The sequence below is a fragment of the Danio rerio genome, chromosome 18, assembly GCF_049306965.1.
Source record: "Danio rerio strain Tuebingen ecotype United States chromosome 18, GRCz12tu, whole genome shotgun sequence".
NCBI lineage: Eukaryota > Metazoa > Chordata > Actinopteri > Cypriniformes > Danionidae > Danio > Danio rerio.
Genome location: NC_133193.1, coordinates 37173191 through 37186902, shown reverse-complemented (window position 1 = coordinate 37186902; position 13712 = coordinate 37173191). Strand labels below are relative to the sequence as shown.

Genomic DNA, 13712 nt, shown 5'->3' with positions numbered 1-13712 from the left:
CACAGTACTGGTGGAAGACTGTGTAGTTTGTTTGGCCATCCATGTTTAATCGTGTTTGCAAGCAACTCTAGGGTGGTATCACCTGTTGTGTGGAGTTTAAGTTCATCCAGGCGTGATGATGAGATGTTGCAAACGTTCATTACCTCAAATGTGTGTTTGTCCTATGGATGCTCATGTGCAGATGTTTGTGGGGCTCTGGGATAGAGTGTCCGCTATGTACATGTGCTTTCCTTTTTTGTACACAAGGGAGATGTTGTACCGTTGGAGCTGTAAAAGCATTCTTTGGAGTCTGGCAGGAGTGCTGTGGATTGGACGTTTGGTGATTGTCAACAGAGGTTGGTGGTCAGTTTCAATGGTTACTGGTTTGCCATAGATGTAATCATTAAACTTGGTGCAGGCAAACACCACAGCGAGGAGTTCCTTTTCAATTTGCGCATAGCGCTGTTCAGTATCTGTGAGAACCCGTGAAGCATAAGCTATGGGCTTGTTGTCTTGTAGACACGCTGCCCCTAGACCAAATTGCGATGAGTCGCATGTTAAGGTAACAGGGTTGTCAACGTTGTAATATGACAAAACAGGAGGGCATGTGAGGCAGTTCTTTAGGGTGTTAAAACAATCTTGGTGCTGCTGCAACCAACACCATGTTGTGTCTTTGTGTGTCAGCTGGCGGAGGGGTGCAGATATGTCACTGAGGTTTGTGATAAATTTGCCCATGTAATTAACCATGCCAAGAAATCGCATGAGAGCAGTGGCATTAGCGGGTACTGGCATTTCTGTGATGGCTTTGATTTTGGATGGATCTGCATGTAAACCGTCGCTGCTAAAAATATGGCCTACGTAGCTCACCTCCTTCAGCCTGAATTTGCACTTTTGTGGATTGAGTCTGAGATTGACTTGTCTAGCTCGTGCAAGCACTTTCTCCAGGTTGTCATCGTGTTCCTGTATTGTGCATCCGCCGACTAGTATATCGTCAACAATCACAGCGCAAGGGTAAGAAAATTTGCTCCATTGAGCGCTGGAAAACCTCACTAGCCGAGTTAATGCCAAATGGCATTCTGAGGAATCTATATCGGCCAAATGGGGTGCTGAATGTTGTTAGCAGTGATGATTTGTGATCTAAAGATATCTGCCAAAACGAACTCATCAAGGCATCAAGGACTGAGAAAACAACAGAATTTGACATCTGTGTTGCAACTTCCTCCACTGTTCTCATTGGGTGGTGTGGTCGTTGTATTGCCATATTCAGATCTCTAGGATCTATACAGATTCGGATGCTGTTGGAGTCTTTTTTGTGAGCCGCCACCATGGAGGACACCCAGTCAGTTGGTTCTGTAACTGGTGTGATGACATTAAGATCCGTCATTCGTTGAAGTTCTTTTTTGACCTTATTCGCGACTGGAATGCGTCTTGCAGGACGAACAGCTGGGGGTACATTAGGGTCGAGCTTTATGGAGTATGTGACAGGTAGTTTACCTACTTCATCCTTGAAAAGATCATCATACTTGGTCAGAATTGTGTCTGTGAATTCATCTTGACTGTATGTGTTTAGCTGATGAACTTCTTTGTTGAGTGTTAGAAGTTTCATGCATTTGCAGTCAGACAGACCCAGTAGTGGCTGTGCAGAATTTTTGATGACATAAAACAGTAAGTCATAGGATTGGTTGGATAAACTGCATGGTAGTATAACTGTACCAAGTGTGTGTAGCTCGTTGCCACCATATGCTATCAGTTTTGCTGTGCTTGACATGCTGAGCTTTTCTTGTTTTCGTAAGTGCTGAAAGGTGTGCAAGTCCATTACATTACATTTAGCTCCCGTATCAACTTTTAGTTCTACTGATTTACCATGAACGTGCACAGTGCTGTACAGTTCACTTTTATGTGCTGCATTAGCTGTGGAATAAACATTCTCATCAGTCACTCCATCAACAAAGAATGATTCAGTTTCTTCGCTACTTGACTGGTGTGGTTCAACATTGTGGACTGTTTTTGTGAAATGTCGCTTTGTTGTGTTTGATTGTGTGGACCTGCAGCATTTTTTGAAATGGTTCCACTTTTTGCAACTATTGCACTGTTGGCCAAAGGCTGGACACTAATCTCTTTTAGCTGGGTGATCACCACCGCAGTTGTTACAGTTTCTTATGGCTGTTGGGCCTTTGCTGCTTTCTGTGTGCTTTGGTTTATAACGTTTGTTCTTTCCTGTGAATGCCTGGTGCACCGCATGGACAGTGGCAGATGTCCTTTGGAGTGTTGCTAGGTCTTTAGTGTGTTGTTCAGTTTGTTCATATATCTGACATGCTGATATGGCTTTATTTAAAGTCAGTTCTGGATCACGCAGCAGTGATTTTCTCAGGATATCACTTTGTACGCCACAGAGCAGCCTGTCACGAATAAGCTCATCCCGTAATGCTCCAAATTTGCAGCTTTTCGCTTTAATTTTCAAATCGTTAATATAGGATTCAAAAGTCTCACCAGGTCTTTGTGATCGCGTGTTGAACTTGTGTCGTTCCATTGTGATGTTTACATGGGGAGCGCAAAGCTCGTGAAACTTTCTCTTTAAACACTTAGGGTCTTCCCTGGACTCAGCTGGTATTGTAATAATACTGTCATTTTCACCGGGTACTCTCACCTCTTGTGCATAAACAAAGGACCGTTCGCATTCAATGGCTTCGGGACCCGCGAGGTTGAGCAAAATGAAAGCTTGTGTACGAGGTGATTTGTCCCCGTGAGCTGCTGCAATGAAGATATCAAACTCTTGTTCGAACATACGCCAGTTTTCAGCAATATTTTCATTGAAAACGAGAGGGTCTGGTCTTCGGAATTCCCCTGCCATTGTTGCTTTGTGCTTAGGTTTCGTTTACGTAGCTTAGCTGCTAGTTAGTTACTCACGAGTCGAGAGAAATGCGTGGAAACTTTTCCAGCGTAGACAAAACTCACTTTCGCGTGCAGTTGTACTTCTGACACCATGTTGACTCGGAGAACTTGCATTAAGCTGATAGAGAAGCAGGGTTCAAACTAATCAGTGTTTAATAACAGCGGGCACAGAAGACACACAGCAGCTTCACTTAGTATCGACGCACATACATACTGAATGACTGTGTGACAGAGTGAGAGCGAGGTAGAGGGGGAGGAGCTACACAGAACAATACAGATCCCATATACGCAGTCATAAGGATCAATGCACTACAACAATCCTTCGCCCCGCCCCCATCACAGCAGTAACTCTCTCACGAAAATTACAACTTAGTTTTAAAATGGCATTTTAGAATGAAAACGATCCACGTCCACACTGGCATTTCATCTAGCATTCCTGAAAAGCCCTCCTTCCACACTATACCGCTTAAAATGCATGTCACGTGACCACACACACATACAGGCATGCGCTGCAGCACACGCACACGTCTAAGGTTCATGCAGTCAGGGTGCTTTGAGTGCTTTTGAGCCCATCTCACTGTAGATGTTTAATGTGATATTTAATTAAACTTGTCTATTTAACAACTCTTCGGTCTTTTGAATCTATCAGGTAACACGTCACAACATCAGTACACTGCTTCAGTGTTTCGCTTTCATGCTTGTACTTAGTAATTTTAGTGAAAACCTCAGAGACTGTTGGTTGGTTCCATTTGGTTGTGCACCTTTTTTACCAACCAATTATGTCGATGCCAGTATAAGGACACAGATCACTCTGCCTATTCATGCCAGAGTCCCGCGGAAAAAATTATTGACCGGTGGTAATTTGTGTGTAACTTATGTTTATTTATTTATGATTTGGTTATGGGTAAAACAAAGACCATGCAGGTCAGGTAGTTGAAACAGTGGGGTAAAATTATTTATTCGTTATGAATTAATTAGTTGTTCTTAAATAATTTATTCATAGCTGCCTCTGACGAAGATGGCATCATCCATTGCAATGTTTCACCATTTGGCCTTTTAAAGACAAAATGCAGCCATATGTACTTCTGGCTACATAATTCACGATCTCCAGAGATGTATATACTGTAGGGCTAGGTGTTCAGAATGAAACTATGTTGAGAAAAAGTCAAATCCAATTAGTTAAATTGTATGAGATGAGAAGCAATACTAAGAGAAAAGAGACAGAGATATATAACAGAAGAGAATAAATTAAAGACTAAATTAGCAAGCAATAATGTGTATTATTAAACACTGGTCAAGACTGAATCACTTGGCAAAGGACTCGTTGTAAGATCCTGACTGTGATTTTAATGAAGTTAAGTTTTAATGAACTCTTCTAGATAATGCACTGTTCAAATGATTATTCTTCATTTTCAGCTTTCAGAGATTTATCTTTGATTTGTCTTACCTTTGAACTTGTTTTTATATAATTGACTCACTGTTTACTTACCTACAAGCAGTTCCAAATCTTTTTGAGTTACATTCATTTCAAAGAAAACTGAAACCATTGAGTTTCTAGCAGGAAAAACAAATATCATGGAAGTCAGTGGTTACATGTTGAAAGCTTTCATCAATATATCTCCTTTGGGTTCAACAGAAGAAAGAAACTTAAACTGGTTTAGAATAAGTAAAGAATGAGTAAATGATTGTAATTATTTGGGTGAACTATCCCTCTAAAGCTGCACTTAACACGCACTATATGAGTGTTGTCGTAAAATGACTGCTCTTGTTCTCCTCTTTAATACAAGACATTCACACATTGTGTCAGTGTAGGTCAAATAGGTTACTTATTCTGATATGATTCATTGAGCCAAATAATGTTGAGTGATAGCCAGGAGAGCTTCCAATGTAATTGTCTTGATCCCAAGGGCTCTCATTCAGCCAAGTGATTTTATTTCAATTGTTGAAGGAGGAGATTAAAATGGAAGGGGGGTGGGATGAAGTGAGGGGTAATGGAATGATGACTGCTTCTTATCTAAAAAGAGCCAAGGGAACAGTTTTATCTCAAGTGGATACGCAGAGCAAAAAAAAAAAAAAAAAAAACAGCAGTACTCAAAATTAGTGCACATTAGAGATGGCATGAGAGAATAGAAAAAAGATAGAAGCAAGGAAAAAAGGTGCATACACAAATAACCAAAATGCTTGTCCTTCTATTCTAGAACGGCTGTTCAGTCGTACTGTATCAAAGCTTTCCTGACAATCTGGTGTCTAATTACTGCAGTGTGTCATTCTAACCAGACAGAACAGCTGTTCACAGGCTCCAGATTTTTCCACACACACTTTTAGATTCATTCTGCACCAATTCCCACCTTCACACTTGGTCCAAAATTAACACTCTCCAAGGATTTTGGTGGATTTCACAGCAGTGGCCCATAATTTCATTCATAACAGTAATAACTGTGTCATCATATGGGTTGATTTGTAAGACCTGATTATGTAACTGAACATTATTTTAATCCTTTAAGTTCACACAAAACTAGCCAATACTTGTAAGGTTTTGTTTTTTCAACTTCTCAGATCTTCCTGTTTTGAAAAATAGTGACAAGGAGCTCATTTCTATAAAGATTTTCAACCAACTTTGCGGTTAAAACCTGAACTCTGAGCTGACTTATGGTGCATTCAAGTCAAGTTGAATTAATTGAGTTAAATGTGTCACGATGGGGTCTTACACAAGCCAGGGATAGATACAAATGCAGCAAAATAATGTTTAACTAGATTCTTAAAGTTTGAGAACAAACTTTGAGGCTGGCTTGTGAAAGCCTGATGGTAATAGTTTATTTAGTTTAAAAAGTATGAAAAGATAGATAGATAGATAGATAGATAGATAGATAGATAGATAGATAGATAGATAGATAGATAGATAGATAGATAGATAGATGATGGAGGGATGGATGGATGGATGGATGGATGGATGGATGGATGGATGGACGAATGGATGGATGGATGGATGGATGGATGATGTGCTAGCATAAGTCAAACAAGCCAACCCCCGCTTCTCTACGGTGTTCTGATACTGAGATATAGCTGCTGTTATATCGTTGCTAGGTTAGTCTGTTTTGTTGCTATGGAGTGGATTGACAGCTTAGACTGATGATGTATCAAAGCTTCTTGCCAGTATGAACAGTTAAAAGCAACACCCATGTCTCTTTCACACTGCAGCATGACAAAATCAATCTGAACCTCTATAATGGCAGTCTATAGGACCGTTGCTAGGGTGCCGTATCTGGTTGTTAGGGGTGTGGCTAGAAAGTTAAAAGCTCATCAGTTATTGGTAGTTTGATAGTCTGAGTTAAATGAGCCCAGTTAGAAGTCTGTGCAACAGTCTGATGTAGAGTTGTGAGCTCACAAAGTTTGATCCAATGTAAAGTCAATGAGAGTCTTTTGCAGTGGAAGTCTATGGGACAGTTTCTAGGGTCCCAAAGGTGGTTGCTAGGGTGTGGCCAGAAAGTAAAAAGCTCATCAGTTATTGGCAGTTAGGTAGTCAGTTAAATTAGCTCAGTTAGAAGCCTGTAGGACAGTCTGATGCAGAGTTATGAGGTCACAAAGTTTTTTCCAATGATGAAGTAAATGGGATTTTTCAGACGGTCCCGGGACGTTTTTCGGAAAACCAAAAGTCGGATCAGTCGGAAAAGATATAGCAACCCGAGTCAGACCAGTTTGGAGGTCTGGTGTGAGTTTGGTGGTCATAGCTTGAAAGCTCTAAGAGGAGATAGAGCTTAATTTTTAGTCTCAGAAGAAAAATAGGATAACAATAGTCTGGCTTGCTACACAAGCCAGCCTAATAAGTAAACAAAGAAGATCCAACTAACAGGCAAGGTACAAAAACTGACAAAACAAACACAAGTGCAAAAACTAAAAGCACTAAGGTGAATCAATCAAAATTTAAACAGGAATCCAAAAACAGAGACGATACTAAAAGTGAATAAACAAACAAAACCAAACATGAGGAACTGAAGCACAAAATAAAACAGGACAGAGCAAAACAGAACAGAGCAAAATGCAAAGGCAAACTAAACACAACATAACAGGGCTTATAAGGACAGAACCAATTAGACAACAAGAAACAGCTGGAAACAAGGAGTGATCATGTGAGCAGGGGTCCGTTCTTCATACCTCGCTAAAGCGATCTAAAAAGTTCATACCAATAAATTTTCTCTTTGCACCACCAGGTGGCAGTCGTTGTACTTTCATTTCGGAGTGCAGATTGCAAGTTTTATTAATATATATATATAACTTAACTTGTGTGTGTATATATATATATATATATATATATATATATATATATATATATATATATATATATATATAGTTAAAATAGTTACTATTTTCCTAAGTGTATATAACTACTACTGTAAGAAAATATAATTTGGTACATACTTTCAGTATTTTCTTTGCATAAACTGAGCCGATCTAAACATGTTTATATGAATTGAGCCTGCTGCAGAGCAGGTTTGATCTACCAGAACTGTTGCTATGATAACAACTCTCGGATCAGCTTTGAAGAACGAAACGATCCTGGATCGTGTCAAATCAACATCCAAATCCAGCTGAGTAATCCACGTACGAAGAACAGACCCCAGGCATACAGGAAATAAAAACCAAAACAATAAGTGCCCTCAAGAGTCCACTTGAAGGCACTGCAGCAGGTGTGACAGAATTTGTATCAATGCTACCTCAAAGTTGGCATTATAAGTGGGAATCTCAAAATCATCAATTGATCAAAGTAGGAACAACACCATCTTGTGCTGACAAAAATGACTTGAAGGCATCTCACGTCATAACACGGAACATTCCAGGACTTGAATGCTGCAGCAGAGCATTTTAGAACAGCTCAACTAAGTTAGCTAAGTCAACTGAATAGGTTAACTATGAGTTCAGTGCGGGCACCGTGACTATGAAAAGTCAAGATTGATGGAGCTCTGAAGATCATGATTACTGTATTATTATGATTACTTATTTTGCTGAAAAAGTTAAATGCAGGGGAAAAAGAAATACAGCAGCAATTCATATGTGAAATGTGATCAGATAAGAGAGTTTGGCAAAAGTCATACTTGAGCCCAGTCAATCTGATTACAAGCTGTTCTCAATGGCTGATGCCTCACTGCCTGCCTCTCTGAAGCGGTTATAAACATGTGAGTTATTTAACCTTGTGACATTGAAGTGGCTGTGACTGTTAAATTGTACTTGTACTTAAAGGGCACCTATTTTACCCCTTTTACAAGTAGTAAGATAAGCCTTTGATGTGTCTCTAGAATGTGCCTGTAAAGTTTCAGCTCAAAATACCCATCAGATTTTTTAGTTTAGCCTCCAGAATATGCCCATTTTGGTGTCTGAGTACAGAGTAGCTGTTTTTGTAGCCTGTGGCTTTAAATTCACATGAGCTGCTTTTCCCCACCCACGGTTCCCATGTACAGGTCTGTTTCTCATTATGTATTACCTCGGATTAGATAAACAGCACAGTGACAGAGAGACTTGGATGAAGATAAAATACAGCTCATTAGTCAAAAATGGCAAGTTTATTTTATGTTTTTCTTTTGGAGTTTATTCCAGTTTTTCTGAAATGATGAGTCTCACACAAATTTTGTTTGTAGTACATGCACACACATACACACGTTAGCATTTACTGACACCTTGTGCCCGTGGGGATTATATCGGTTAATTGCAATGTATAAAGAATTACATTGCGACTTTACAGTTTTCATTACAAACATGCTCTGTTTTAAAGATGTTAAACTTATAACAATCACAGAGAGTTGTAACAAATATTTCTATCAGAGCTAAAAAAAAATAAAAAATTAAAAAAAAAAAAAAAAAAAAGCTCTGTGGGCATATGTATACACATACTGTAGGTGCCTGTCAATCAATTCAGTGGGCAGGGAAAACCGCACTCCTATGTCTCAGGGATTTGGGTCCTATTTTACGTCAGGAAATTTAAAAAAAAAACTTGTTTATAATCACTCTATTATTATAGTGGACACACTATACATACACACAGTTCTATCCAAACAGCTTACGAAAGTTGGTACTGAGGTCCAGTTACAGTTCTCGTGTCTTTATTTTTGAGTGTGTTTAAATTCTATCATGATTCAAGAAAAGCACCAATAATAAATGAATAAAGAATTTAAACACTGCATGCATTTAAAAATGTGAGGAAATTGAAAGACACTCTAGGCTTTGAATTTGGTCTTTAAAAAACAAACAATACAAACTGTTGTTGTTGATTATTGTAACAAGGAGCCTGACACAGAGGGATCCATTTGCAGTATATTTATTACACACAGTTCAATCACAATCATACAATACGCACTTACGTGCGAACTCATATCAACAGCATTCATTATGGGTCTTAGGGCTGGTGGCTGGCAGTCACAGAGTTATAGGACAGGCATGGATCAGTGGCAGGCAGCGTGGTTCAGAGTCCAGATATCAGGCGTGGGTCAAGGGCAGGCGGCGTGGTTCAAAGTTGAAGTACAAGCAAGGTTCGGGGCAGGCAGAAGGCAACTCAGAGTCAGGAACAGTCCAGGAAAATACACAAGAGATCAGGCAAGGGAATAACGCTCAGAGATGTTAGCCGTGGCAGAACAAGACTTCGCACTGGACTGGTGTGTGAGTGAGGCTTATATCAGTGAGCGTGGGTCATTAACAGGATCAGTCTCAGGTGTGTGCGCTTATCAGTTTAAGTGGATGATGTAATCAGTGTAATCAAGTGGATGATGTAATTTTTACGCAGCGGATGCCTTCCAGCCGCAACCTATCTCTGGGAAACAACCATACACACTCATACACTACAGACAATTTAGCCCACCCAATTCACCTGTACCACATGTCTTTGGACTGTGGGGGACACCGTAGCACCTGGAGGAAACCCACACGAACGCAGGGAGAACATACAAACTCCACTCAGACATACCAACTGACCCAGCCAAGGCTCCAACCAGCAACCTTCTTGCTGTGAGGCAACAGCGCTACCTAGTGCTCCACAGCGTTGCCCCTCAATTTTTATTATAATATTTATATTTGCTATTTAATTTGCAATGTAATTGGTTTTCGTTGAAACTAATTTTAAAATTGTTCTTTTGGGAGTTATAGTTTTAATTTCAGTGTAAATGCCTTCGCAAACTAATATGGAGATGCTTATCGCCTGCTATTAAACAAGCATGACCATGTTAAGAGTTTTTTACATAACAAATAGCATTTACCTACACGCATTTAAGAACAGTAACATTTCTCATAATTAAAAGTCAGCTAGAACAGTGTTTCCCAACCACTCGAGAAGGACCACCAACACTATATGTTTTGGGTTTTTCCTTTGTCACTAATTACAGGTCTTTCAGTCTCTGCTAATGAGCAGATGATCCAGCCTGATCTCACGAGAAACGCAAGTATTTTACGTTTTGCCAGTTTAGTAGCTAATTTGTACAAATTCGTACGAAAATGTACGATTTTAAAAGGGAGGCATGACACCCAACCCCACCCCTAAACCCAACCGTCATTGGGTGATGAGCAAATCGTACTAAATTGTACGAATTCGATTTTAAAAATTGTTACGAATTAGCCGCTAAATTAAAAAGTTACGTATTGCTGTGAGATAGCGTTGGATGATCTGAAAAATGGATATTAAGGGGGCAAGGCCAAAATAAACAAAATAAAGCTAACTACTAAGAAAACCTCATCCAAATCTGAAAAGAAAAACAATAAGTCAACAAACCATCTTCTGTTACTGGCGTAAACAGGAGAAAAATAATAATTTAAAACAAAATGACACCCACCTTCCTATTTAAACCTCAAAAGAAACAAAAAAGACTAAATTAAATAAACTCACATCTCTTTAGGTGAACAGGAAGATCAATAACAGTAAAAGTTCTTCAACAGCCTCTCTGGAAGGGGAAGGCTAAAAAAACCCCAGGTCTGAATGTAGCAAGAAGCTCAGCCACTGCACCATCTTGCCACCACCAGCACTGGTTTGAAAGGCAACTCAGGATAAATACTGTCTCCTCTCCCAACAGTCAATCACTGGGAAGATCTAATGATCAGTACCAGGTGAACACAATTAATGCAGGGAGAGAGACACTGACAGAAAGAGGGAGAAAAAAGAAATTAAGCACATTGTGCCCAAACAAAAGGACGTAACATGGGTGTCACAGCCAAAGGAGATGAAAAATGTGCAGCGCTTCCTGTCCTTCAGGAATGTAGTTAAGAAACATTGATCTAGAATATCAAAACTACATGAAAAGGGTTAACAACAGTGCTAGTACACAATGCTAAATCTTTAGATTTTTAAACATGCATCGTATGCACAAAATTGGCAATATTTGCCAAACAAGTATTTTGAGACTTGTGTGTGCGTCTGAAATTCAACGCGATAAAAAAAGAACTGAATAATGGATAACATGCTCTATGAAATGTCTGCAAGTTTATGACTGTGTAAAAAGTCCAGCACAGCAGTCTGACAGTTCTCAGGTTCGGATGGCTACGATAACTTGCCTGAATCACTGATTCACAACAATTATAAGCTCAACCATTACAATTACCTGGCACCATCCCTAAAATAGCCCTAAATATCTTGATGTAATTTCCACTAAAACGTCCAGTCTGAGACTGCAGGCCTGTTTTAATAAGGGGTTTTGCAGTTCTGAACTGTTGGTTCTGAATCAGTTGGTTATTGCTGTGTGCATGTTATAACCATAGATATTTTCATTAGATGTCGCCTACCCTGTTGTTGTCTATTGGAAGGAATGCATTAATAGAGCCGCCATTTTAGTACAGGGTAGTGCTCCTTTAAAATGAATGCAGGACCAAGCTGCAGTGGAGGGCTGTGGCCATCCAGAGCCAAAGATATACACATATATCTATGATTGCGAGTTTTCCCGGAGGTCTGTATGTTTTTTTTTTTTACATTATGAAAATTATAATTTTAAATTACTTTTCTACATTGATTGATACGAGACCGCACAGACATTCCTGACAAAAAGCTTGTGTTTGTTTGTATGGAAATGTACTATCCACCCTCCCTGTTAATTTTGATCTAATCCATGTCCTGAAACACACACCCTCTCCTGCTTTCACTTCTCATACTGACGGAGGGAGCGATTTATTTGTAAATAAATCTCTGTTATGAAAGACTGTTTCACTTAGCCGACAATAAGTTTCTGGAACCGCAGCATCTTGTTGTAATATTTCTTTTGCATTGTATGTTGATTTTATTCAACAAAAACTAGCATAAGCTGAGTATTTAGTTGGTGCAAATTTGCCTTATGATGAATGCAATAAGAGACTGTATTATTATTAATAACATCACCCGTTTAGCACAAAAAGTCATAACACATCAAAACGTATAAAACTAAATCTTACTAATGAAATGTTCTGCCTTTGTGCTTTTTTGCTCGTTACTACTCCCGTAGACAAAGTCCAGCCTCTTCACGTAATAACACTGTCTTGACTAGTGCGGTTGAATTGTCCTGGGAGCAATGTACAAATATGGTGGCACTATTGACGCATGCTTAGGGTCTCTATGCGATATCTAGTGTATATATCTATGTGTTATAACTTATAAATATTAGGTAACACTTTATTTGAAGGGGTGTAATGATATCCTTTCAGTCATGACAAAAAAATGTCATGAATATAAAGGAGATTTTATGCATTGTTATGACAACTATCATTGTCACTAGTTTATGTCATTAAGTGTCACTAGTTATGCCATTAAATGCAAAGATGACCTTGTTTGAGATGGCTTTGTTATGACAATTTGACATAACCTGTCTTTGATTTGTCATCTCAACTTGACTTTACCAAGACAACATAACTTGTCACACTTTTGTCATAAACATTTATGAGGCCAATATTAATGTGTCATAAATATTTTTCTGATCACTTTATTTCAAACTAAATGTATCATAAAAATTTCTCATCAAAAGTGCCAATACTCTGCCTGATAAATTCATAACAGCATCATTATAGATATTTTAATGACAAATAAAATTTTCACCACTGTAAAGGTCAAGAAAACTATTAATTATGCTGACGATGATGTTTATGACAGACTTATAATGGTCGTGTCCAACAGAGCCTAGTTTCCCTCAAGGTTTTTTTTTCCCCCTTTATTAATCAATTGGTGACGTTTTTGGTTTGCTTGGATCGGAACTTGTGGAGCTGCGCTTCTGTGGATTTGCTCTTCAGCAGTGAAATTTAAATCACACTGAACTAAAATTAACTGAGCCTTAACTATGAAATCTGGTATTCACTAAAACTATGTTAAGTTGCTTTGACACAATCCATATTGTGAAAAGTGCTATATGAATAAATATTAATTAAATTGAAAGCATGAATTGAATTTATGACAAATTCTTTTTTTTTTTTTTTTTGTTATGTCCATTTGTGAGAAAAAAGACAAAGGTTATGATGTATACATTTATGTCAAGTTTCAAAACAATGACATCTCAAACAATGCCACCTTTGCATTCAAAATGACTTAACTGAGCAAATAACATAAGCATGTTATATGCATGCATAAATCTCATGATAATAAATGGACAGTCTTTTGATTGATTGATTGATTCATTCATTCATTTTCTTTTTGGCTTAGTCCCTTTATTAATCCGGGGTCAGCACAGCGGTATGAACCGCCAACTTATCCAGCACGTTTTTACGCAGCAGATGCGTCCTTCCAGCCGCAACCCATCTCTGGGAAAAGTCTTTTGATTACTCCCTTCAAATAAAATGTTACCAAATACTATTTACAAAAATAATAATAATAATAATAATTGGATAAAAACAATTTATTGGACAAAAGATTCTTGTAT

The 13712-nt window shown here is 38.6% G+C and overlaps 1 protein-coding gene across 2 annotated transcripts in view; it reads right to left on the bottom strand.

Moving 5' to 3' along the window:
* Nucleotides 1-13712, bottom strand: part of kcnab1a (potassium voltage-gated channel subfamily A regulatory beta subunit 1a) — a 295083-nt gene that overhangs the window by 270116 nt on the left and 11255 nt on the right. The window lies entirely within an intron of this gene.